The sequence below is a fragment of the Neolamprologus brichardi genome, chromosome 9 (assembly GCF_056152115.1).
Source record: "Neolamprologus brichardi isolate AB-2024 chromosome 9, ASM5615211v1, whole genome shotgun sequence".
Taxonomy (NCBI): domain Eukaryota; kingdom Metazoa; phylum Chordata; class Actinopteri; order Cichliformes; family Cichlidae; genus Neolamprologus; species Neolamprologus brichardi.
Genome location: NC_142112.1, coordinates 38079726 through 38104823, shown reverse-complemented (window position 1 = coordinate 38104823; position 25098 = coordinate 38079726). Strand labels below are relative to the sequence as shown.

Genomic DNA, 25098 nt, shown 5'->3' with positions numbered 1-25098 from the left:
CAGAGTTTAAGGTCCTGCTGCTCACCTACAAGGCTTTAAATGGTTTGGCACCTTCATACCTCTCTGATCTTTTGAACCCTTATCTTCCATCCCATGCTCTCCAATCCCAGGATTCTAGTCATTCAAAAGATCCTAGAGCCAGAAAAAAAACTATTGGGGGAACGTGCTTTTTCTTTTTGTGCCCCGTTTTTGTGGAAGAACCTCCCTCAAGATATTAGTGGAGCCTCTGTGGAGGTTTTTAAAGCTAAGTTGAAGACTTATTGTTTTAATTATCGTTTTTAACTTTTATTGCTATGCATCACTTTTATTTCTTTATTTTTAAATAGCTGTACAGAACTTTGTCTGAAAGCGCTTCATAAATAAAGTTCTTCTTATGTTTATGTTTCTTTGTTCTCTGTTTGCTTTTTTATTTTGATTAGAGAAAAGGTGAGCCCAAGTCCTATTAACCTATCACCTACAACTGTGATACTTGCTTCTACTAATAACACTCAGCTTACTGGACGAAAATAACGCATTTTTTCAATCAATTCATCCAATATAACTCCATAAGTTTACTGATCTGACTTGTTCCAAACACTCAGTCTAAAATAAGAAGATAAAAATATAAATACATACCTCACAGTAACTGCACTTGTAGAGTTACTTTCTGGTGTGGATCTGTTGGTGTATTCTCAGGGAATTTGGAGATTTGAAAGTCTTATCACACAGGTCACATTTATAAGGTCTCTCCTCACTGTGGGTAAACATGTGTTGTTGTAACTGTACATCTGTTGTAAACGGTTTCCAACACTGATCACAGAAATAAACATTATGTCCAGTGTGAATGCGTTGGTGTCTATTTAGGTCCCCTTGGCGACTGAAAGTTTTTCCACAAATGTCACATCTGTACGCTTTAATTCCAGAGTGGGTAACTTGATGACACTGTAAGCATGTACTGTGAGCAAAAGCTTTACCACACTGATCACAGCTGTACGCTTTAACTCCACTGTGGACGAGTTGGTGTCTTTTTAAGTGTCCAGGCGTAGTAAAAGATTTTCCACACAAGTCACAGCTGTAAGCTTTAATTCCACTGTGGATGAGTTGGTGTGTTTTTAAGGTTCCAGCCTGGGTAAAAGATTTTCCACACAAGTCACAGCTGTAAGCTTTAATTCCACTGTGGATGAGTTGGTGTGTTTTTAAGCTTCCAGCCTGGGTAAAAGATTTTCCACACAACTCACAGCTGTACGGTTTAGTTCCACTGTGGATGAGTTGGTGTGTTTTTAAGTTTCGAGCCTGGGTAAAGAACTTTCCACACAAGTCACAGCTGTACGGTTTAACTCCACTGTGGATACGTTGGTGTGTTTTTAAGCTTCCAGCCCGGGTAAAATCCTTCCCACACTCATCACAGCTGTATTTTTTCTCTCCCTTTCTTCTGTGAGGTTTGTCGGCCTCCTGAGAGCGCTGACTTCTCGCTCCATGTTGGTCCTGCAGTGACAGAGATACAAACAGAGGCAGTGAGTGAAATGCAGTCGTGGAACAAACTGAAACTCCATTAGTGGAATCAAAGAGTCAACAAACACGTTGTAGGTGTGTTACCACCACCTTCTGGTGATATTATCACATTACAATGATGTGCTACAATGAGAGTTGTCAAAGGAGAAAATCTTTTATGTCATAAAAATATTGTGAGTTCAACTGATGATGTTGTTGTTTCAATGTGTGCTGATAAAATATGATCTTTGTATTTTCTTGTAACTTCTGTGGTTTCTGTTTGTGAATGTAGATTCTGTATGGAGGAGCCCAGGATGGAAAAGATAAAGCTGCTGTTAACAACCAGCTGTGCACACAGTTTCAATAACAGTGTAACTGAGATATTTTTCTCACCTCCTGTGTTGAAGTCATTGTTTCCTCTGTAGTGGCTGAGCTGAGTCCAAATGGCTGAAACTGTTCCTCTGCTGCTCCACCAGACTCTTCTCCTCCTGTTACTCAGCTGGGACACAAAAAGTATAGATGTGTATTTTATCCCTGACAAGAAGAAGCAGAGCAAATAACCATTACTACACTCAGTGACAACAATACCTATGAAGGAGGGGTGGAGCCGAACCGGAATACAGTATTCTGAAAGGCACACAAAAAAACAAAAAACAAAACCAAAAAAATCATTTTTTACGAATATTTATTTTGAACAAATACTTAAAAAAATATTTATATTTGGAAACAAGGGAAAACTTTACATGAAACAGTTTCCTTGAGAGACTGCAGAACAGTACTGGATGTGTGACAGAGGTGACTGACACAGGCTGCTCCACACAGCAACAGACGAGCGGCTCGGCTGAGCGAAGAAACTGAACTGCATCACTATTTTTGTTCAATAGATTTTTTGGGACCTTAACTGTGTTCTGGAGGCAGATTATAGGTTTTGTGAAGATCGGGACATTATTTCATTACGCTGCATTATTGACGTCTGCATTCGGGTGCTCTTATGTTCACTCTGTTAGCTCTGTTAGCTTGGTAATTTAGACAACAGGCTGTTGACAGAGTAACGATAAAGTTCGGTATAAGGTTAAAACAATGATAGTGTCGAATTGTATGCACTTGTGCGAGCTATATGGTACATTTAGGTTACTTAGGTTATGTAGGTTATAGGCCAGTTACCTTAGCTATGCTAAGGTTAACCTTAGTTGCTGGTTTAACCATGGTTGAGGCAATGGCTGTTATGTTATTTTCTTTTCAGTGACGTTACATGTTCATTGCTGGATTTATGGAAAAAAATTCAACTAATACTGCCTATCCATAGTTGCTATAATGGATATAATTAAAGAATACTTACACTATAACATTAATTACAAGCGTAACGCAAAAAATTGATTTTTATGCCCAGCTTGAATTTTACTCAAATACAAATACAAATACTTTCCCCCCCAATAAATACAAATACAGACAGCTGATTATCAGAAGTGTGAGATGCTCGAGAATTTACTCCGGTGTCCTGTTATATTTTAGATAACAAGGAGTTTATTAAACTTCACCGAAACATGTAAAGAATGTAATTAAAATTCAATAAAAATGGTAAATGGCCTGTATTTGTATAGTGCTTTACTTGTCCCTAAGGACCCCAATTGACCACATTCCTATAACGATCCCACACACATTAGGTGGTACTCGATTATAACAAAAAATTCCTTTATTTAACACATCACCAAGACCATCTGTGACAGCGTTCAAGTTTTACAACAACTAAAAGGGAAACAGAAAATACACACTGATATATTACATACTTACGAATTTATAAGTTAATTATACAGTACAATAACCAAGCTGTTATCAACCATCATTAACTATTAAACCTGCATTTTTGTTGAAGCAGTCTTCACATAATCACATAATTTCCACATTCATGGCTGCATCAGCAGATAATCAAAACTACATAATTAAAATCACCTTGTTACCTGCAAACATTAAACGTGTTCTCGGTACATTTGTGATCATTTTCAAGTTGTATGGCTTTAACAATGTGACATTTTCTCCCAAAATCACAATACCATCCCATTCCTTTTTGTAGAGGCAGGCATTTTAAAATGCTTACATTTTTATGTCTTTATTTATTTAACTTTTTTACAATCCCAACCAGTATTGTCCAGCACAGTCACTGGGTACTTTTGTGATTGTTTTCCTTCTCTATAAGGGACAGGTTCAAAGGTTAAAGGTCTCTCTCGTACTTTCAGTGCTGCCACGTGTGGATTTAAGTCCGCACTGCACTGTGTGTGTCTGTTTCCTGATTCAGTAAAACACATGCAGCTCTCCCAAAATGTGGGCGCATCAGTTTTTTGGCCTCGTCTTATCTATTTATCTTATCGGTATACAAGGCTCGCAACAATACAAATGGAAAATGTGATGTTAGTGTCATGTTGTTCAACAATTTCTCTGAAGGTTCTCAGTCACACAGGTCATCGTAGTCTAAGGAGCTTAGAAAGAAAGCGGCTGGACTTCTTTAAGTTTGGTATAAAATAATGACGGAATTATACAAAACACTGCATCAAAAACACAAAAAAGTTGTTTCAGATATGTTGATCTCAGCAAAGAAGAATCAAAGCAAAACTTTCTTTGTGAGTACGGGCAGCTGCACCTAAAGGCACAATGAACAGCGAGCACACATTGAACCGGACACAACGCTGCAGGCGCGTGAGGTCTTTTAATCGTGGATGTAGTCAACGCGGGAAATAGAAATGAGGCTGTAGAGGTTTGGTGCAGGCAGAAAAACAGCTGCAGGGACAATGAAAAGACTTCTGCTCCAACTTCTCCCAGCATGCTGAGCTAATGATTAGTTGCTGTTTTTCTCCAAACACTCTCTCACTCTTCTCTCAACGTGTTCACAATAAACTGTGAACAGACACCGAGGAGAGCAGCAGAAGACCTCATTCAGGAGCTAAACTCAACATGAACTGAACTCACAGTAAAGTTAGCTCGGTGCTTACCTTTAGATGAGCCCACAAACCGAGAGAAACTCCGTGATGAAGCTGGAACTCTTTCCAAACACAGGAAACAGATCAGGGAGCAGAGACCCACGTGGTTCACGCTGATCTCAGCTACGATCCAGGAGACAAGGGTGGGCAGATCGATGCAGATATCGATCAGGACGTTGGTAGTGGTTTATGATCGATACTTTAGTTTGTTTCTCTCCTCTAAGTTCACTACTTTACTCCCGTTTCATGAAAAAGCAGCTCTCTCTGCTCGACTCCTCTCCTGCACACACGCTTTGCTCCGCCCCCTTTTCTGGTCTGCTGTGATTCGTTTCTGTGCGGTCACGTGACTGAGAAGCTACATTTAGGGGGTGTCCAAATTCATGAGCCGCGTCCTCCTGAGGTCGCATTTGTATGCCGATTACGTTACAGCCACACGACAAAGGCCGTGACAAATCACAGCATAGCCCAGCTAATTCCAGTTTCCAACAATTGCGCAGCCAATGTTCCCTCTAAGCTGCGCAATTGCGCACTGCTGGCACGGTCTCTGTGCACAGAAAATCTGTGTTGCGCACAAAAAAAATTAAAACTTTAACAATTTTGTTTTGCAGTGTTAGTCAGTGACTGACTGGCTGATTAGAACGATGCCACCTTATCCCAAAGTCCAGCCAATGATGCGATTCACATTCGTATATACGCAGCTAATCAACGTGGTTGACAGGCTATGACAGCGTCCTTATGTGCCGACACCGGTGTTTTAGCAAAGCGGCTGATGTGGAGTGAAGCCACGTTAATGACAACGTGTACAACCATTGGAGATGTGAGCAGGACAGACGAACAACTGACGGAAAAAGTGTGGACTTGATACCAGTTTTTAAATTGTGTTGATCGGCCACGTAAAACCAGAGTTATGATAAAAATATCTGCAATGTTTGGTTTTCTTCCTGAATACTGTCGTTGTTTATATTTACTGCAGGAAGAAACGGTAAAAACTGCGTTTCATAAGCAGAATGCCATAAAGCACTCTCCACCTGTGAGCGAAGACAAAACCAAAAAACCCCACCCTTTCCTATTGGTCGAAAAATGTACCATGTTGACCAATCAAAAGATGATATGGCAACATAGCATTTAGTGGTTTAGGAAGGGGGGAAGTTTAACAAGTGATTTTTTTTTTTTATGTGAGAAATTTGCGACATTTAGCGCAAATCTTGTGTAGTTAGTGTGTAGTGTAGTCAATAGTTTTGTTGTGTGTAGTCGCCTCCTGATGCGATTCTGAAGGCCGTCCAATTTCAGAGCTGCTCACTTCCGGCCTACCCGGCCTCCTGAGGACCCAGACCACGTGTACCGTGAAGGCTGGGTCCTCAGGAGGATGCAGCCTATAAATCTGGACAACCCCTTGGGGCTACACACAGAGAGAGGAGCATCGAGACCATCTTAGCTTATGAAAATTTAATGTCGCAGCTGTACGAGCTTGCTATGTGTTCTGTAAGCTGCTGTGCTCTTCACAAATAAAGCTGGAAGCAGCTCAGATTGTTAGAACCAGCACTGAGGCCTGTTACATTTATACAGTGTTAGAGCAACGGCTGCAGCCTACAGCCTTTAAACTAGCGATTAAAATGCTGACAGTAAACTCGTCAGTCCAGATGTTACCACATTACTTTGTGATGTTTAGAGTTCAAACAACTGAGACAGGCTGATTAAAATGAACAGCTGTAAGTTCTCCGATTCCTTATATCAAGACTGGAGATCACACTACTGATTTCAGTTCATTTAACATGTGAGTGCACAGATTCTCAACTGGACATAAATGATGATCAAAGGTTGTATATGTGATGAATTCATCAAATCCCAGCCTCTAACACAGTGCGCTGAATCTTAGCTTTGAATGTCCAGAATATTCTAATCAGTGCAATTTCAGCATTCACTGAACCTACAGTATCTACACCTGTGTGGCAAATGTGTGGTAAAGACACAGATAATGTAATTATTAATAAAACACACGAAATGAAAAAAAGCTGAAATTGACTCAGTTTAGTACTTTCTCTGTGCTTATAAAGAGCTTATATTCTGCAACACACCTTCACCGCTTTTTCTTGCTAGTAACGGTGTTGTAATGGCAGAAAAAGCAATTAGTTAAGTTACTAGTCACTGAAAACAAGTACTGGTGTTAGTACCACTGTTTATTTTAATGCCATTATTCCCATCACTGCTCATGACCATAAATACATGTTGCAATTTTGGAGTCTATTGAAGCTGTAAGAGGGCAAGAGGCAGGGCACACCCTGGTCAGATCCCCAGACTGAAAGGAAGAGGATCTTCAGGCCTGGAAATGGCTTGAGAAGGAAAATTTGTTTTCGACTTCTCAGTGGTTATTTCAGTAACTCCCATCTCCGCTTCCTATGGGCAAACCTCATGTTCAAGGCTCACCTCGCCCGCTTACGTCTCCCCACCTGTGAATATAAGTAAAAGTTATATAGCATTTTTCACAGACAGATGTGACAAAGTGCTTCACAACAGAGGAAACAAAAACACAATACAGTCATAAATACATCATTAAAAAGCCTGGTCTAATTAAAAGCTTTTTGAAATAAAAATGTCTTTAGCTGCTTTTTGAAGGTCTTCAGAGACTGTAGAAATAGAGGAAGTGCATTCCACAGTCTCTGCGCAACAGATTGGAAAGATCGGTCCCTTCGAGTTCTGAAACAAGTGTGGGGGACCACTAAAAGGTTTTGATTCCATGACCTCAGGTTATGAGAAGAGTTGTGTATACGAATCAAATCAGCAATAAAGGAAAGGGCTCTAAAGGTTAAAACTAGAATTTTAAAATGAAGCCAGTGTAGTGACTTTAAAACGGGAGTTATATGGGCTCCAGTTGTCTCATTGCAGAGCTTTGCACAACCTGAAGATGAGCCGGCCCTTTCCTGTTGAGACAACTAAACAGATTATTGCAATAGTTGAGTCTTGTAGACAAAAGCATGGATATTATCTCAAGTTCACTCATTGACACCATAAATCTAGGTTTTGAGATGTTCCTCAAATGAACAAAGCGGGTTCTTACTGTCTTATTTAAATTTCGCTCCAAAGTAAACGCTTAATCAAAAACAACACCCAATATCAGCCTGTTGTCTCGTCCCACAGCAGATTAAAATAATGACCTAGGAATTGAATTTGAAAAAAATCTAATGTATTTTTAACATTACTCATTAGGATTGTACGAATAAAAATGAAATAAATAAGAATATTAAGTAATACATTGAGTCCGAATGGACCATGTTCAGCGCCTCCATTGCCGAAGCTGCTGCATTGAGCTGCGGCCGCAAGGTGGTTGGTGCCTGCCGTGGTGGTAATCCCCGAACCAAATGGTGGACACCAGAGGTGAAGGGAGCCACCAGGCTGAAGAAGGAGTCCTGTCGGGCTTGGTTAGCCTGTGGGACTCCGGAGGCAGCCGACAGGTATCGACAGGCCAAGCGGAATGCGGCTCGGGCAGTGGCTGAAGCAAAAACTCGGGTGTGGGAGGAGTTCGGAGAGGCCATGGAAAAAGACTTTCGGACTGCCTCGAAGAGGTTCTGGCAAACCGTCAGGCGTCTCAGGAGGGGAAAGCGGTGCTCTACCTGCACTGTGTATAGTGCTGGCGGAGCGCTGCTGACCTTCGACTGAGAAAATTGTCAGGCGGTGGAAGGAATACTTTGAGGACCTACTTAATCCCACTGACGCGTCTTCCGAGGAGGAAGCAGAGTCTGGGGATGAGGGGAATGACCCGCCAATTTCCGGGGGCGAGGTCACTGAGGCAGTTAAACAACTCCTTGGTGGCAGAGCCCCTGGTGTTGATGAGCTCCGCCCCGAGTTCCTGAAGGCTCTGGACATTGTAGGGCTGTCCTGGTTGACACGCCTCTGCAATGTTGCGTGGAGATCAGGGGCAGTACCCGTGGATTGGCAGACCGGGGTGGTGGTCCCCATCTTTAAGAAGGGGGACCGGAGGGTGTGTTCCAACTACAGGGGGATCACACTCCTCAGCCTCCCCGGGAAAGTCTATGCCAGGGTGCTGGAAAGGAGAGTTCGTCCGCTAGTCGAACCTCTGATGCAGGAGGAACAATGCGGTTTTCGTCCTGGTCGCGGAACACTGGACCAGCTCTTTATCCTCTCGAGGATACTTGAGGGTGCATGGGAGTTTGCCCAACCAGTCTACATGTGTTTTGTGGACTTGGAGAAGGCATTCGACCGTGTCCCTCGGGGTGTCCTGTGGGAGGTGTTGCGGGAGTATGGGGTGGGGTAGCCCATTGCTACGGGCCATTCGATCCCTATACAACCGTTGCAAGAGCTTGGTTCGCATTGCCGGCAATAAGTCGGACTCGTTCCCGGTGGGTGATGGGCTCCGCCAGGGCTGCCCTTTGTCACCGGTTCTGTTCATAATTTTTATGGACAGGATTTCTAGGCACAGCCAAGTGGCGGAGGGCTTTCGCTTTGGTGGCCTCAGGATCTCATCTCTGATTTTTGCGGATGATGTGGTTCTGTTGGCTTCATCGGGTGAGGGCCTCCAGCTCGCACTGGAGCGGTTCGCAGCCGAGTGTGAAGCAGCGGGAATGAGGATCAGCACCTCCAAATCTGAGGCCATGGTTCTCAGCCAGAAAAGGGTGGAGTGCCCACTCCGGGTCGGGGATGAGGTCCTGCCCCAAGTTGAGGAGTTCAAGTATCTCGGGGTCTTGTTCGCGAGTGATGGGAGAAGGGAGCCGGAGATCGACAGATGGATTGGGGCTGCAGCTGCAGTAATGCAGACGCTGCACCGGTCCGTCGTGGTGAAGAGGGAGCTGAGTGTAAAAGCGAAGCTCTCAATTTACCGGTCGATCTACGTCCCTACCCTCACCTATGGCCACGAGCTGTGGGTAGTGACCGAAAGGACGAGCTCGCGGATACAAGCGGCAGAAATGAGCTTCCTCCGAAGGGTGGCTGGCCTCTCCCTTAGAGATAGGGTGAGAAGTTCGGCCATCCGGGAGGGGCTCAGAGTAGAGCCGCTGCTGCTCCACGTCGAAAGGAGCCAGCTGAGGTGGTTTGGGCATCTGACAAGGATGCCTCCTGGGCGCCTCCTGGGTGAGGTGTTCCAGGCATGTCCCACCGGGAGGAGCCCCAGGGGCAGACCCAGGACACGCTGGAGAGATTATATCTCTCGGCTGGCCTGGGAACGTCTTGGTGTTCCCCCGGATGAGCTGGAGGAGGTGGTTGGGGAGAGGGAGGTCTGGGCCTCTTTGCTTAGGCTGCTGCCCCCGCGACCCGGCCCCGGATAAAGCGGATGAAGATGGATGGAAGTAATACAGATTAAAGTTCCAGTAGTATTTAAACAAAAAAAGTTTGCAAACAGGAAATTAAAAATGGTCTCTGGCGTACGTTTAAATAAAGATTCAAATTAAATCAAAAATATTTTATTTTCCAGTCCAAAACAACAAATTCCAAACGTTTACAGATGATTCAGTTCATGAATTGACAATTGCATGTCGCCCTGGAGCTGGTCTCATCTTTAGGATGATGTTCCTGCTGCTGATAACCTGCTAAAGCTCTGTCACGACTGCAGCCATGTGAGACGTGCATGAGGCTCTTTACAGGATCATATATACAACTGTGCTTAATTACAGTAAAACTGAACAAAACAATTGTTGTATATCAGGAAGTCTTTATGTCAATTACACAGTTTAACTGATTACATATATAGTTAAATACCTGTGTGGTCCAACACGCAAATTTGAGGAGTGGGGGTGGACAAACAAACTAGGAGACGTGTCGCTCCTCTTGTTTTATAGTTTGCTGTCGCATTTCACTCATTGGCTAACAAGACTGAAATGCTATTCGCTTAGCAAGCATCATCCTGGGGTGTTTCTGACAGCGAAGCTCACATAAACATTACCAGGTACCAACGTGATGCATTAATTTAACTTGACATCACAAGTCCAGGGCGCTGGCGTTGTGCCAAATTTATGGTCTGCCAAAAACAGATGTCCAGTATTTGCCAAAAAGAGAGGTTTATGTAAGTACATGTTTTTTGCACAATGGTAACAGTGAAACAGTTTATTTGCAGCGTGGGAACGTTTGTGTTTGGAATATGAACAGAGATTCCTGAGGATTTTGTCACATTGGACACAGATGTAGCTCTTGGTGTTACGATGAGTTAAAAATGAGAAGCTTCTGTCACAGTGTCTACAGTTGTATGGTTTCTCTCCTGTGTGGATTCGTTCATGTCTCTTAAGCTGGCTAATAGTGGTGAAGGATGACCCACATTGGTCACAATCGTGCTTTTTAACCCCACTCTTACAGAGTTCGTGTTTTTTTAATTCACTCGGTGTGGGGAAGCCTCTCTCACATTCTTTGCAGTAATTCATTTTATCTCCAGTGTGTCTACGCTGATGTATTTTCAGGCTTTCTGGTAATTGAACGTTTTTCCACAAAGGTCACAGTGAAACTCTTTCCCACCACCACAGTGACGACAGGGTTGAGAAGTGGATCCATCTGTGTCGCTCTGCTTCTAAACAAAGACACAAACACAGTAAGTCAGGGAATTCCTTCAACATTTTTATCCTGAACATCGCCTGAAACAAAGAGCATCTCCCAATTTAATGTATTTGATGTAGAGGAACAGCAACAAGCACTGGTACTGTATAAGTTTTCTACAGTACCAGTTTTTCCTTCCCACTGTCGCCAAAATGCTTGTTCATAGGGGGTCATATGATTGTTGGGATTTTCTCTGTATCTATTATTGTAGAATCTACTGTACAATATAAAACACCTTGAGGCGACTGTTGTTGTGATTCGGCGTTATATAAATAAAACTGAATTGAATCTTGAAAATTGATGACTATGTCATAAATTGCAGGGACAAGGTTAAAAACTTGGGCGTGTGGTTCGACATGGCGCTCTCCTTCGAGTCTCATGTAAAAGAGATAACAAAGACCGCCTTTTGTCATTTGAGGAACATAGCTAAAATCAGACAAGTTTCATCAAACACCGCAGAGGTTCTTCTCCACGCATTTGTGTCTTCACGTATCGATTATTGTAACGCTCTCCTTTCTGGGCTACCAAAGAAAGGTTTTAGAGGTTTACAGATGGTGCAAAATGCAGCTGCTCACATTTGAACTAAAACTGGAACATTTGAGCACAATACCCCTTTATTGAAATCACTTCATTGGCTACCTTGTGAGGTTCGACAGATTTTAAGGTCCTGCTGCTCACCTACAAGGCTTTAAATGGTTTGGCACCTTCATACCTCTCTGATCTTTTGAACCCTTATCTTCCATCCCATGTTCTCCGATCCCAGGATTCTGGTCATTCAAAAGTTTCTAGAACCAGAAAAAAACTATTGGGGGAGCGTGCTTTTTCTTTTTGTGCCCCGTTTTTGTGGAAGAACCTCCCTCAAGATATTAGTGGAGCCTCTGTGGAGGTTTTTAAAGCTAAGTTGAAGACTTATTGTTTTAATTATTGTTTTTAACTTTTATTGCTATGCATCACTTTTATTTATTTATTTATTTTTAAATAGCTGTACAGAACTTTGTCTGAAAGCGCTTCATAAATAAAGTTCTTCTTCTTATGTTTATGTTTGTTTTCTGTTTACTTTTTTATTTTGATTAGAGAAAAGGTGAACCCAAGTCCTATTAACCTATAACAACTGTGATACTTGCTTCTACTAATAACACTCAGCTTACTGGACGAAAATAACGCATTTTTTCAATCAATTCATCCAATATAACTCCATAAGTTTACTGATCTGACTTGTTCCAAACACTCAGTCTAAAATAAGAAGATAAAAATATAAATACATACCTCACAGTAACTGCACTTGTAGAGTTACTTTCTGGTGTGGATCTGTTGGTGTTTTCTCAGGGAATTTGGAGATTTGAAAGTCTTATCACACAGGTCACATTTATAAGGTCTCTCTTCATTGTGGGTAAACATGTGTTGTTGTAACTGTGCATCTGTTGTAAAGAGTTTTCCACACTGATCACAGAAATAAACATTATGTCCAGTGTGAATGCGTTGGTGTCTATTTAGGTCCCCTTGGCGACTGAAAGTTTTTCCACAAATGTCACATCTGTACGCTTTAATTCCAGAGTGGGTAACTTGATGACACTGTAAGCATGTACTGTGAGCAAAAGCTTTACCACACTGATCACAGCTGTACGCTTTAACTCCACTGTGGACGAGTTGGTGTCTTTTTAAGTGTCCAGGCGTAGTAAAAGATTTTCCACACAAGTCACAGCTGTAAGCTTTAATTCCACTGTGGATGAGTTGGTGTGTTTTTAAGCTTCCAGCGTGGGTAAAAGATTTTCCACACAACTCACAGCTGTACGGTTTAGTTCCACTGTGGATGAGTTGGTGTGTTTTTAAGCTTCGAGCCTGGGTAAAAGATTTTCCACACAACTCACAGCTGTACGGTTTAGTTCCACTGTGGATGAGTTGGTGTGTTTTTAAGCTTCGAGCCTGGGTAAAAGATTTTCCACACAAGTCACAGCTGTACGGTTTAGTTCCACTGTGGATAAGTTGGTGTGTTTTTAAGCTTCCAGCCTTGGTAAAAGATTTTCCACACAAGTCACAGGTGTATGCTTTAAATCCACTGTGGATGAGTTGGTGTCTTTTTAAGCTCCCAGACTGGGTAAAATCCTTCCCACATTCATCACAGCTGTATTTTTTCTCTCCCTTTCTTCTGTGAGGTTTGTCGGCCTCCTGAGAGCGCTGACTTCTCGCTCCATGTTGGTCCTGCAGTGACAGAGATACAAACAGAGGCAGTGAGTTAAATGCAGTCGTGGAACAAACTGAAACTCCATTAGTGGAATCAAAGAGTCAACAAACACATTGTAGGTGTGTTACCACCACCTTCTGGTGATAGTATCACATTACAATGATGTGCTACAATGAGAGTTGTCAAAGGAGAAAATCTTTTATGTTATAAAAATATTGTGAGTTCAACTGATGATGTTGTTGTTTCAATGTGTGCTGATAAAATATGATCTTTGTATTTTCTTGTAACTTCTGTGGTTTCTGTTTGGGAATGTAGATTCTGTATTTATGGAGGAGCCCAGGATGGAAAAGATAAAGCTGCTGTTAACAACCAGCTGTGCACACAGTTTCAATAACAGTGTAACTGAGATATTTTTCTCACCTCCTGTGTTGAAGTCATTGTTTCCTCTGTAGTGGCTGAGCTGAGTCCAAATGGCTGAAACTGTTCCTCTGCTGCTCCACCAGACTCTTCTCCTCCTGTTACTCAGCTGGGACACAAAAAGTATAGATATGTATTTTATCCCTGACAAGAAGAAGCAGAGCAAATAAACATTACTACACTCCTCAGTGTTTCCATTCGGAAATGCACACAAAACCAAAAAAATCATTTTTTACAAATATTTATTTCGAACAAATACTTAAAAAATATTTATATTTGGAAACAAGGGAAAACTTTACATGAAACAGCTGAGTTTCCTTGAGAGACTGCAGAACAGTACTGGATGAGTGACGTGTGACAGAGGTGACTGACACAGGCTGCTCCACACAGCAACAGACGAGCGGCTCGGCTGAGCGAAGAAACTGAACTGCATCACTATTTTTGTTCAATAGATTTTTTTGGGACCTTAACTGTGTTCTGGAGGCAGTTTAAAGGTTTCGCGAAGATCTGGACATTATTTCATTACGCTGCATTATTGACGTCTGCATTCGGGTGCTCTTATGTTCACTCTGTTAGCTCTGTTAGCTTGGTAATTTAGACAACAGGCTGTTGACAGAGTAACGATAAAGTTCGGTATAAGGTTAAAACAATGATTGTGTCGAATTGTATGCACTTGTGCGAGCTATATGGTACATTTAGGTTACTTAGGTTATGTAGGTTATAGGCCAGTTACCTTAGCTATGCTAAGGTTAACCTTAGTTGTTGGTTTAACCATGGTTGAGGCAATGGCTGTTATGTTATTTTCTTTTCAGTGACGTTACATGTTCATTGCTGGATTTATGGAAAAAAATTCAATACTGCCTATCCATAGTTGCTATAATGGATATAATTAAAGAATACTTACACTATAACATTAATTACAAGCGTAACGCAAAAAATTGATTTTTATGCCCAGCTTGAATTTTACTCAAATACAAATACTTTCCCCCCCAATAAATACAAATACAGACAGCTGATTATCAGAAGTGTGAGATGCTCGAGAATTTACTCCAGTGTGCTGTTATATTTTAGATAGCAAGGAGTTTATTAAACTCCACCGAAACAATCTGCAAATGTAATTAAAATTCAATAAAAATGGTAAAATGGCCTGTATTTGTATAGTGCTTTACTTGTCGCTAAGGACCCCAATTGACCACATTCCTATAACGATCCCACACACATTAGGTGGTACTCGATTATAACACAAAATTCCTTTATTTAACACATCACCAAGACCATCTGTGACAGCGTTCAAGTTTTACAACAACTAAAAGGGAAACAGAAAATACACACTGATATATTACATACTTACGAATTTATAAGTTAATTATACAGTACAATAACCAAGCTGTTATCAACCATCATTAACTATTAAACCTGCATTTTTGTTGAAGCAGTCTTCAGAAAAGGGAAATTATTACATTCAGAAATCACATAATTTCCACATTCATGGCTGCATCAGCAGATATTCAAAACTACATAATTAAAATCACCTTGTTACCTGCAAACATTAAACGTGTTCTCGGTACATTTGTGATCATTTTCAAGTTGTATGGCTTTAACAATGTGACATTTTCTCCCAAAATCACAATACCATCCCATTCCTTTTTGTAGAGGCAGACATTTTAAAATGCTTACATTTTTATGTCTTTATTTATTTAACTTTTTTACAATCCCAACCAGTATTGTTCAGCACAGTCACTGGGTACTTTTGTGATTGTTTTCCTTCTCTATAAGGGACAGGTTCAAAGGTTAAAGGTCTCTCTCGTACTTTCAGTGCTGCCACGTGTGGATTTAAGTCCGCACTGCACTGTGTGTGTCTGTTTCCTGATTCAGTAAAACACATGCAGCTCTCCCAAAATGTGGGCGCATCAGTTTTTTTGGCCTCGTCTTATCTATTTATCTTATCGGTATACAAGGCTCGCAACAATACAGATGGAAAATGTGATGTTAGTGTCATGTTGTTCAACAATTTCTCTGAAGGTTCTCAGTCATACAGGTCATCGTAGTCTAAGGAGCTTAGAAAGAAAGCGGCTGGACTTCTTTACGTTTGGTATAAAATAATGACGGAATTATACAAAACACTGCATCAAAAACACAAAAAAGTTGTTTCAGAAATGTTGATCTCAGCAAAGAAGAATCAAACCAAAACTTTCTTTGTGAGTACGGGCAGCTGCACCTAAAGGCACAATGAACAGCGAGCACACATTGAACCGGACACAACGCTGTAGGCGCGTGAGGTCTTTTAATCGTGGATGTAGTCAACGCGGGAAATAGAAATGAGGCTGTAGAGGTTTGGTGCAGGCAGAAAAACAGCTGCAGGGACAATGAAAAGACTTTTCTGCTCCAACTTCTCCCAGCACGCTGAGCTAATGATTAGTTGGTGTTTTTCTCCAAACACTCTCTCACTCTTCTCTCAACGTGTTCACAATAAACTGTGAACAGACACCGAGGAGAGCAGCAGAAGACCTCATTCAGGAGCTAAACTCAACATGAACTGAACTCACAGTAAAGTTAGCTCGGTGCTTACCTTTAGATGAGCCCACAAACCGAGAGAAACTCCGTGATGAAGCTGGAACTCTTTCCAAACACAGGAAACAGATCAGGGAGCAGAGACCCACGTGGTTCACGCTGATCTCAGCTACGATCCAGGAGACAAGGGTGGGCAGATCGATGCAGATATCGATCAGGACGTTGGTAGTGGTATATGATCGATACTTTAGTTTGTTTCTCTCCTCTAAGTTCACTACTTTACTCCCGTTTCATGAAAAAGCAGCTCTCTCTGCTCGACTCCTCTCTTGCACACACGCTTTGCTCCGCCCCATTTTCTGCTCTGCTGTGATTCGTTGCTGTGCGGTCACGTGACTCAGAAGCTACATTTGGGGGGGGTGTCCAAATTCATGAGCCGCGTCCTCCTGAGGTCGCATTTGTATGCCGATTACGTTACAGCCACACGACAAAGGCCGTGACAAATCATAGCATAGCCCAGCTAATTCCAGTTTCCAACAATTGCGCAGCCAATGTTCCCTCTAAGCTGCGTGTGCAATTGCGCACCGCTGGCGCGGTCTCTGCGTGCAGAAAATCTGTGTTGCGCACAAGAAAAAATTAAACTTTAACAATTTTGTTTTGCAGTATTAGTCAGTAAGTGACTGGCTGATCAGAACGATGCCACCTTATCCCATAGTCCAGCCAATAATGCGATTCACTTTCGTATATACGCAGCTAATCAACGTGGTTGACAGGCTATGACAGCGTCCTTATGTGCCGACACCGGTGTTTTAGCAAAGCGGCTGATGTGTAGTGAAGCCACGTTAATGACAACGTGTACAACCATTGGAGATGTGAGCAGGACAGACGGAACAACTGACGGAAGAAGTGTGGACTTGATACCAGTTTTTAAATTGTGTTGATCGGCCACGTAAAACCAGAGTTATGATAAAAATATCTGCAATGTTTGGTTTTCTTCCTGAATACTGTCGTTGTTTATATTTACTGCTGGAAGAAACGGTAAAAACTGTGTTTCATAACGAAAACGCCATAAAGCACTCTCCACCTGTGAGCGAAGACAAAACCAAAAAACCCACCCTTTCCTCTTGGTCGAAAAATGTACCATGTCGACCAATCAAGAGATGATATGGCAACATAGCATTTAGTGGTTTAGGAAGGGGGGAAGTTTAACAAGTGACGGCGATTTTTTTTTTTTATGTGAGAAATTTGCGACATTTAGCGCAAATCTTGTGTAGTTAGTGTGTAGTGTAGTCAATAGTTTTGTTGTGTGTAGTCGCCTCCTGATGCGATTCTGAAGGCCGTCCAATTTCAGAGCTGCTCACTTCCAGCCTACCCGACCTCCTGAGGACCCAGACCATGTATACCATGAAGGCTGGGTCCTCAGGAGGATGCAGCCTATAAATCTGGACAACCCCTTGGGGCTACACACAGAGAGAGGAGCATCGAGACCATCTTAGCTTATGAAAATTTAATGTCGCAGCTGTACAAGCTTGCTATGTGTTCTATAAGCTGCTGTGCTCTTCACAAATAAAGCTGGAAGCAGCTCAGACTGTTAGAACCAGCACTGAGCCCTGTTACATTTATACAGTGTTAGAGCAACGGCTGCAGCCTACAGCCTTTAAACTAGCGATTAAAATGCTGACAGTAAACTCGTCAGTCCAGATGTTACCACATTACTTTGTGATGTTTAGAGTTAAAACAACTGAGACAGGCTGATTAAATTAACAGCTGTCAGTTCTCTGATTCCTTATATCAAGACTGGAGATCACACTACTGATTTCAGTTCATTTAACATGTGAGTGCACAGATTTATTCTCAGCTGGACATAAACGATGATCAAATGTTGTATATGTGATGAAGTCATCAAATCCCAGCCTCTAACACAGTGCGCTGAATCTTAGCTTTGAATGTCCAGTATATTCTAATCAGAGCAATTTAAGCATTCACTGAACCTACAGTATCTACACCTGTGTGGCAAATGTGTGGTAAAGACACAGATAATGTAATTATTAATAAAACACACGAAATGAAAAAAAGCTGAAATTGACTCAGTTTAGTACTTTCTCTGTGCTTATAAAGAGCTTATATTCTGCAACACACCTTCACCGCTTTTTCTTGCTAGTAACGGTGTTGTAATGGCAGAAAAAGCAATTAGTTAAGTTACTAGTTACTGAAAACAAGTACTGGTGTTAGTACCAGTTTATTTTAATGCCATTATTCCCATCACTGCTCATGACCATAAATACATGTTGCAATTTTGGAGTCTATTAAAGCTGTAAGAGGGCAAGAGGCAGGGTACACCCTGGTCAGATCCCCAGACTGAAAAGAAGAGGATCTTCAGGCCTGGAAATGGCTTGAGAAGGAAAATTTGTTTTCGACTTCTCAGTGGTTATTTCAGTAACTCCCATCTCCGCTTCCTATGGGCAAACCTCATGTTCAAGGCTCACCTCACCCGCTTACGTCTCCCCACCTGTGAATATAAGTAAAAGTTATATAGCATTTTTCACAGACAGATGTGACAAAGTGCTTCACAACAGAGGAAACAAAAACACAATACAGTCATAAATACATCATTAAAAAGCCTGGTCTAATTAAAAGCTTTTTGAAATAAAAATGTCTTTAGCTGCTTTTTGAAGGTCTTCAGAGACTGTAGAAATAGAGGAAGTGGATTCCACAGTCTCTGCGCAACAGATGGGAAAGATCGGGCCCTTCGAGTTCTGAAACAAGTGTGGGGGACCACTAAAAGGTTTTGATTCCATGACCTCAGGTTATGAGACGAGTTGTGTATACGAATCAAATCAGCAATAAAGGAAAGGGCTCTAAAGGTTAAAACTAGAATTTTAAAATGAAGCCAGTGTAGTGACTTTAAAACGGGAGTTATATGGGCTCCAGTTGTCTCATTGCAGAGCTTTGCACAACCTGAAGATGAGCCGGCCCTTTCCTGTTGAGACAACTAAACAGATTATTGCAATAGTTGAGTCTTGTAGACAAAAGCATGGATATCATCTCAAGTTCACTCATTGACACCATAAATCTAGGTTTTGAGATGTTCCTCAAATGAACAAAGCGGGTTCTTACTGTCTTATTTAAATTTTGCTCCAAAGTAAACGCTTAATCAAAAACAACACCCAATATCAGCCTGTTGTCTCGTCCCACAGCAGTTTAAAATAATGACCTAGGAATTGAATTTGAAAAAAATCTAATATATTTTTAACATTACTCATTAGGATTGTCCGAATAAAGATGAAATAAATAAGAATATTAAGTAATACATTGAGTCCGAATGGACCATGTTCAGCGCCTCCATTGCCGAAGCTGCTGCATTGAGCTGTGGCCGCAAGGTGGTTGGTGCCTGCCGTGGTGGTAATCCCCGAACCAAATGGTGGACACCAGAGGTGAAGGGAGCCACCAGGCTGAAGAAGGAGTCCTATCGGGCTTGGTTAGCCTGTGGGACTCCGGAGGCAGCCGACAGGTATCGACAGGCCAAGCGGAATGCGGCTCGGGCAGTGGCTGAAGCAAAAACTCGGGTGTGGGAGGAGTACGGAGAGACCATGGAAAAAGACTTTCGGACTGCCTCGAAGAGGTTCTGGCAAACCGTCAGGCGTCTCAGGAGGGGAAAGCGGTGCTCTACCTGCACTGTGTATAGTGCTGGCGGAGCGCTGCTGACCTTCGACTGAGAAAATGGTCAGGCGGTGGAAGGAATACTTCAAGGACCTCCTTAATCCCACTGACGCGTCTTCTGAGGAGGAAGCAGAGTCTGGGGATGAGGGGAATGACCCGCCAATTTCCGGGGGCGAGGTCACTGAGGCAGTTAAACAACTCCTTGGTGGCAGAGCCCCTGGTGTTGATGAGGTCCGCCCCGAGTTCCTGAAGGCTCTGGACGTTGTAGGGCTGTCCTGGTTGACACGCCTCTGCAATGTTGCGTGGAGATCAGGGGCAGTACCCGTAGATTGGCAGACCGGGGTGGTGGTCCCCATCTTTAAGAAGGGGGACCGGAGGGTGTGTTCCAACTACAGGGGGATCACACTCCTCAGCCTACCCGGGAAAGTCTATGCCAGGGTGCTGGAAAGGAGAGTTCGTCCGCTAGTTCAATTCAATTCAATTCAATTCAATTTTATTTATATAGCGCCAAATCACAACAAAAGTCGCCTCAAGGCGCTTCATAGATACAGAGAAAAGCCCAACAATCATATGACCCCCTATGAGCAAGCACTTTGGCGACAGTGGGAAGGAAAAACTACCTTTTAACAGGAAGAAACCTCCGGCAGAACCAGGCTCAGGGAGGGGCGGCCATCTGCTGCGACCGGTTGGGGTGTGAGAAGGAAGACAGGATAAAAGACATGCTGTGGAAGAGAGACAGAGATTAATAACAGATATGATTCAATACAGAGAGGTCTATTAACACATAGTGAGTGAGAAAGGTGACTGGAAAGGAAAAACTCAATGCATCATGAGAATCCCCCGGCAGCCTACATCTATTGCAGCATAACTAAGGGAGGATTCAGGGTCACCTGGTCCAGCCCTAACTATATGCTTTAGCAAAAAGGAAAGTTTTAAGCCTAATCTTAACAGTAGAGATAGTGTCTGTCTCCCGAATCCAAACTGGAAGCTGGTTCCACAGAAGAGGGGCCTGAAAACTGAAGGCTCTCCCTCCCATTCTACTTTTAAATACTCTAGGAACAACAAGTAGGCCTGCAGAGTGGGAGCGAAGTGCTCTAATAGGGTAATATGGTACTACAAGGTCATTAAGATAAGATGGGGCCTGATTATTTAAGACCTTGTATGTGAGGAGCAGGATTTTGAATTCAATTCTGGATTTAACAGGAAGCCAATGAAGGGAAGCCAAAACAGGAGAAATATGCTCTCTCTTTCTAGTCCCTGTCAGTACTCTTGCTGCAGCATTTTGGATTAACTGAAGGCTTTTCAGTGAGTTTTTTGGACATCCTGATAATAATGAATTGCAGTAGTCCAGCCTGGAAGTAATAAATGCATGAACTAGTTTTTCAGCGTCACTCTGAGACAGGATATTTCTAATTTTAGAGATGTTGCGCAAATGGAAGAATGCAGTCTTACATATTTGTTTAATATGTGCGTTGAAGGACATATCCTGGTCAAAAATGACTCCAAGGTTCCTCACAGTGTTACTGGAGGCCAAGGTAATGCCATCCAGAGTAAGAATCTGGTTAGATACCATATTTCTAAGCTTTTCAGCGCCGAGTACAATGACCTCAGTTTTATCTGAGTTAAGAAGCAGAAAGTTAGTGGCCATCCAAGTCTTTATGTCTTTAAGACATTCCTGCAGTTTAACTAATTGGTGTGTGTTATCTGGCTTTATGGACAGATAGAGCTGGGTGTCATCTGCATAGCAGTGAAAATGTATGCTATGTCTTCTAATGATGCTGCCTAGGGGAAGCATGTATAATGTAAACAGAATTGGTCCTAGCACTGAACCCTGTGGAACTCCATAATTAACCTCAGTGTGTGAAGAGGACTCTCCATTTACATGCACAAATTGGAGTCTATTAGATAGATATGATACAAACCACTGCAGTGCAATACCTGTAATACCTACTGTTCTGAAGGAAAGGACTGTGATGCAGTTTTCTGCCTCGCCACTAGAGGGCGCGGCCGTTTTGTGAGTAATGTTTTTGACTGGGATGAAAAATGGCGTTCATGGAGGCAGTGTGAATTCACAAGTTATGCTCGGGAGCAGTTTATGTGGGTTCAATGAGAGTGTGCGTCCATAAGACTGAAACACACACACACATACCCACATTCACGCTAAATCTGCCATTAAAGAGCTGAACGATCATCCCCTGTCCTCGTTATTTTCTGGAGGGTCATAGTGGCACTTGACCTGTGCACACCCTGCGATCACCACTGTAGAACTGAACCTCATATCAGAAATCATCATAACAAAATTGGTCCTTCGAGCCGGAGAAGGTGATTACAGAGAGTGAAGATGGATTATGACACCCAGAAAGCAGGTGCACGTCCACGGAGGGCTGTGCGACCACAAGGATGGATGACTCAGTATGCAGGCTACACACTGCCACCCACCGCTACATCGGAGCAACAGCAGACTAGAGAGGGATACGCCAAGATGACGCCCCTCACCCAGACTCCTGGTTCTATTGGAGCTGCAGGACAGACCCCAGTGTCATCCAGCATCCCTCAGGAGTTCATAAACATTGTGCAGCAACTGCAGGAGGACAACAGGCAACTTCAGCTGATGGTAGGAGACATGAGGAGGCAGATGGATCGTAATGTCACCACGTTGGGATCCACCCACTTACGTTCTGCCCAGCAACCAATGGGCTACATTTCAGCTGATGACACTTGGGCCTCCACACCTCTAACTACACAGCCTTTTCCCCTGAGACCAGAGCAGCACAACATATCCTACACACAGGATGCAGCTGAAGAATGGCCAGTACCACCACCTCCAGTTTTTCTCCCGAGAGATCATCCTGATCTACCAGAGGTACAGTCTGTTCCACCTCCACCGCTACCAGCCATTGCACAAGAGCTTAGCCAACGCTTACAAGAGCTACAGTTACGGCAACCCTCAGTCACTGAAGCTCCTGACTTTCAGCCTCGTGCACCACAGTCCACTCCCTTATCTCAATCACTAGCTGGACCTAGTTTCGACGCGAACATGCTCCCCCCAGAACAAGTGTTGGCTCCCACTACAGCCATAGCTGTAAAGGAGAAGACCTACAGAGGACCATCACCCTCCATCCCAGAGTTCACGAAGGGTGATCCCAGGCAGTTTGCTAGATTAAGGCTTGCCCTAGACAATATTCTCCCCTTTGATGCAACTGAGAGGTTCAAATATCAGGTCTTATATGACTACCTTAAATTTGAGGAAGCTCTTTTAATTGCTGACTCCTACAGTAACTCACCACACCCCTACTCTGACACGATGGCCTCGCTCATTAAACATTACGGTCAGCCGCACCAGCTGTCACTGCAGAGGATAGCAGAGCTTATGGATGAGCCCAGCATCCGCCCAGGTGACACAACTGGATTCAGAAGGTTTGCACTGAGAGTCCGCGCTCTGGTCGGCATGTTAGAGCAACTTGGGGAAGATGGACACATAGAGCTGCAATGCGGGTCTCATGTTGCTAGATTGACACGGAAGCTACCCCAAGACCTACGTGCTGCTTTCCGCCGCTACCTTTACCCACAGAAAGATGGAATACCATCATTGAGAGACTTTGCAGAGTGGCTGGAATATGAGCTGGTCATTCAAGAGGGCGGAGATCACACAGAAAAGGTAGAGGAGAGCTCGAGAGACAGGAGCAGCATGAAAAGAGATAAAAGAGCCACCAAAAGGACTACCACCGTGCTGCATGGTGCAACACACAACACTGCCCCCCAAAGGTCCTCAGCCACATCCCCTTCCACTTCTGAGGTCCAAGACAAGCCCACAGCTTATTGTCCGTATTGTAATAACACTCTGCACTTCCTAGATCAATGTGTCAACTTTAAGATGCTGACTAAGGAGCAGAAATCAACCTGGATTAAGTCCAACAATCGCTGCTGGCGTTGTGGGCGACACCACCAGGCCGCTCAGTGTCGACTTAAAGTGCAGTGTAAGACATGCAGGGGAAAACACCTAGAGGCCCTGCATGAAGTCAATCTCAGACCTGCTGCACCCAATCCACCAATGGAACACGTCGCTGAGCTGGGGAGTAAACCATCTACTGAGGTACTTTATCTAGACCGGCGTGCTGGCTGTAGCCAAGTACTTCTGAAGATAACCAAAGTGCTGCTGCAGAACGGTGAGCACACCCTAGAGACATTCGCCATATTGGATGATGGATCTGAGAGGACGATCCTTCTCCCTGAGGCCACTCAAAGACTGCAGTTACAGGGCACGGCAGAGAGTCTTACTCTACGTACGGTGAGACAAGGATTGAGAACCTTGCATGGCGCATCAGTGACAGTCAAAGTCTCCCCTGCCAGCCAACCATCCAGAACATTCACCATTGAGAGAGCATTCACAGCTGATGACCTAGGCTTGGCTGAACATTCATACCCTGTGAAAGCACTTCAACAGAAATATAGACACTTGAGAAGGCTTCCCTTGCAGCCCTTCACAAATGCCCAGCCACTCCTTCTGATCGGCTCTGACTGTCCTCACCTAGTAACGCCCATCAAACCTGTGCGCCTAGGCTTACCTGGAGGACCAGCTGCAGTCAAGACTAGACTTGGTTGGGTACTACAGGGACCAATCCCCTCCCTTAAGCACTCTGCTCAACCGCAACAGTGCCTCTTCCTCTCAACTGCCTCTCCTCAATCAGAGCTTCATAGTCAAGTAGAGAGGCTTTGGCAACTTGACACTCTCCCATATCGAAGTGAGAAACTAGTGACACGGTCTCGGAGGGAAGAGCAAGCTACAAGGCTTTTGGAGGCAAAGACGACAAGACTGAATGTCGAGGGAGTAAACAGATATTCAACTCCCCTTCTGCGTGTCGTTGATATGCCTGCACTCCGGGTGCCACCTGAAGCAGTACTCCCTAATCTACGTGGCACGGAGAAGCGCCTCAGTCGAGACCCAGAGAAGGCTAAAGCTTATCAAGCGGAGATGGCAAAGTTGATAGCAGCAGGCTATGTCAGAGAAATCAGTGAAGAGGAAATGAGGGCCTCCAAAGAATCATGGTTCATCACCCACCACTTGGTGACACACAACGGAAAAAACCGTGTGGTGTTTAATTGCTCATTCACCTATAGGGATCAGAACCTCAACGAGTTGCTTTTACCAGGCCCGAACCTGGGGGCCTCTCTTCTTGGTGTGCTGCTGCGCTTCAGAGAACGCTCCATCGCAGTTAGCAGTGACATCAAGGGGATGTTCCACCAGGTGAGACTACTTCCTGAGGACCGGCCACTACTACGTTTCCTCTGGCGCGATCTGCAAAGAGACACCCATCCCAAGGTGTATGAATGGCAGGTGCTCCCCTTTGGGACAACATG

The 25098-nt window shown here is 43.5% G+C and overlaps 2 pseudogenes across 2 annotated transcripts; both read right to left on the bottom strand.

Moving 5' to 3' along the window:
- Positions 1 to 616: 616 nt before the first annotated feature.
- On the bottom strand, positions 617 to 2090 carry LOC148101632 (uncharacterized; annotated as a pseudogene). Its single transcript, XR_015719675.1, has 3 exons — positions 2059 to 2090; positions 1864 to 1969; positions 617 to 1464 (listed from the first exon to the last, which is right to left on the bottom strand). The product of XR_015719675.1 is annotated as an uncharacterized LOC148101632 (transcript).
- Positions 2091 to 12240: 10150 nt separating this feature from the next.
- LOC148101631 (uncharacterized) lies at positions 12241 to 13700 on the bottom strand (annotated as a pseudogene). Its single transcript, XR_015719674.1, has 2 exons — positions 13576 to 13700; positions 12241 to 13172 (listed from the first exon to the last, which is right to left on the bottom strand). The product of XR_015719674.1 is annotated as an uncharacterized LOC148101631 (transcript).
- Positions 13701 to 25098: the final 11398 nt, after the last annotated feature.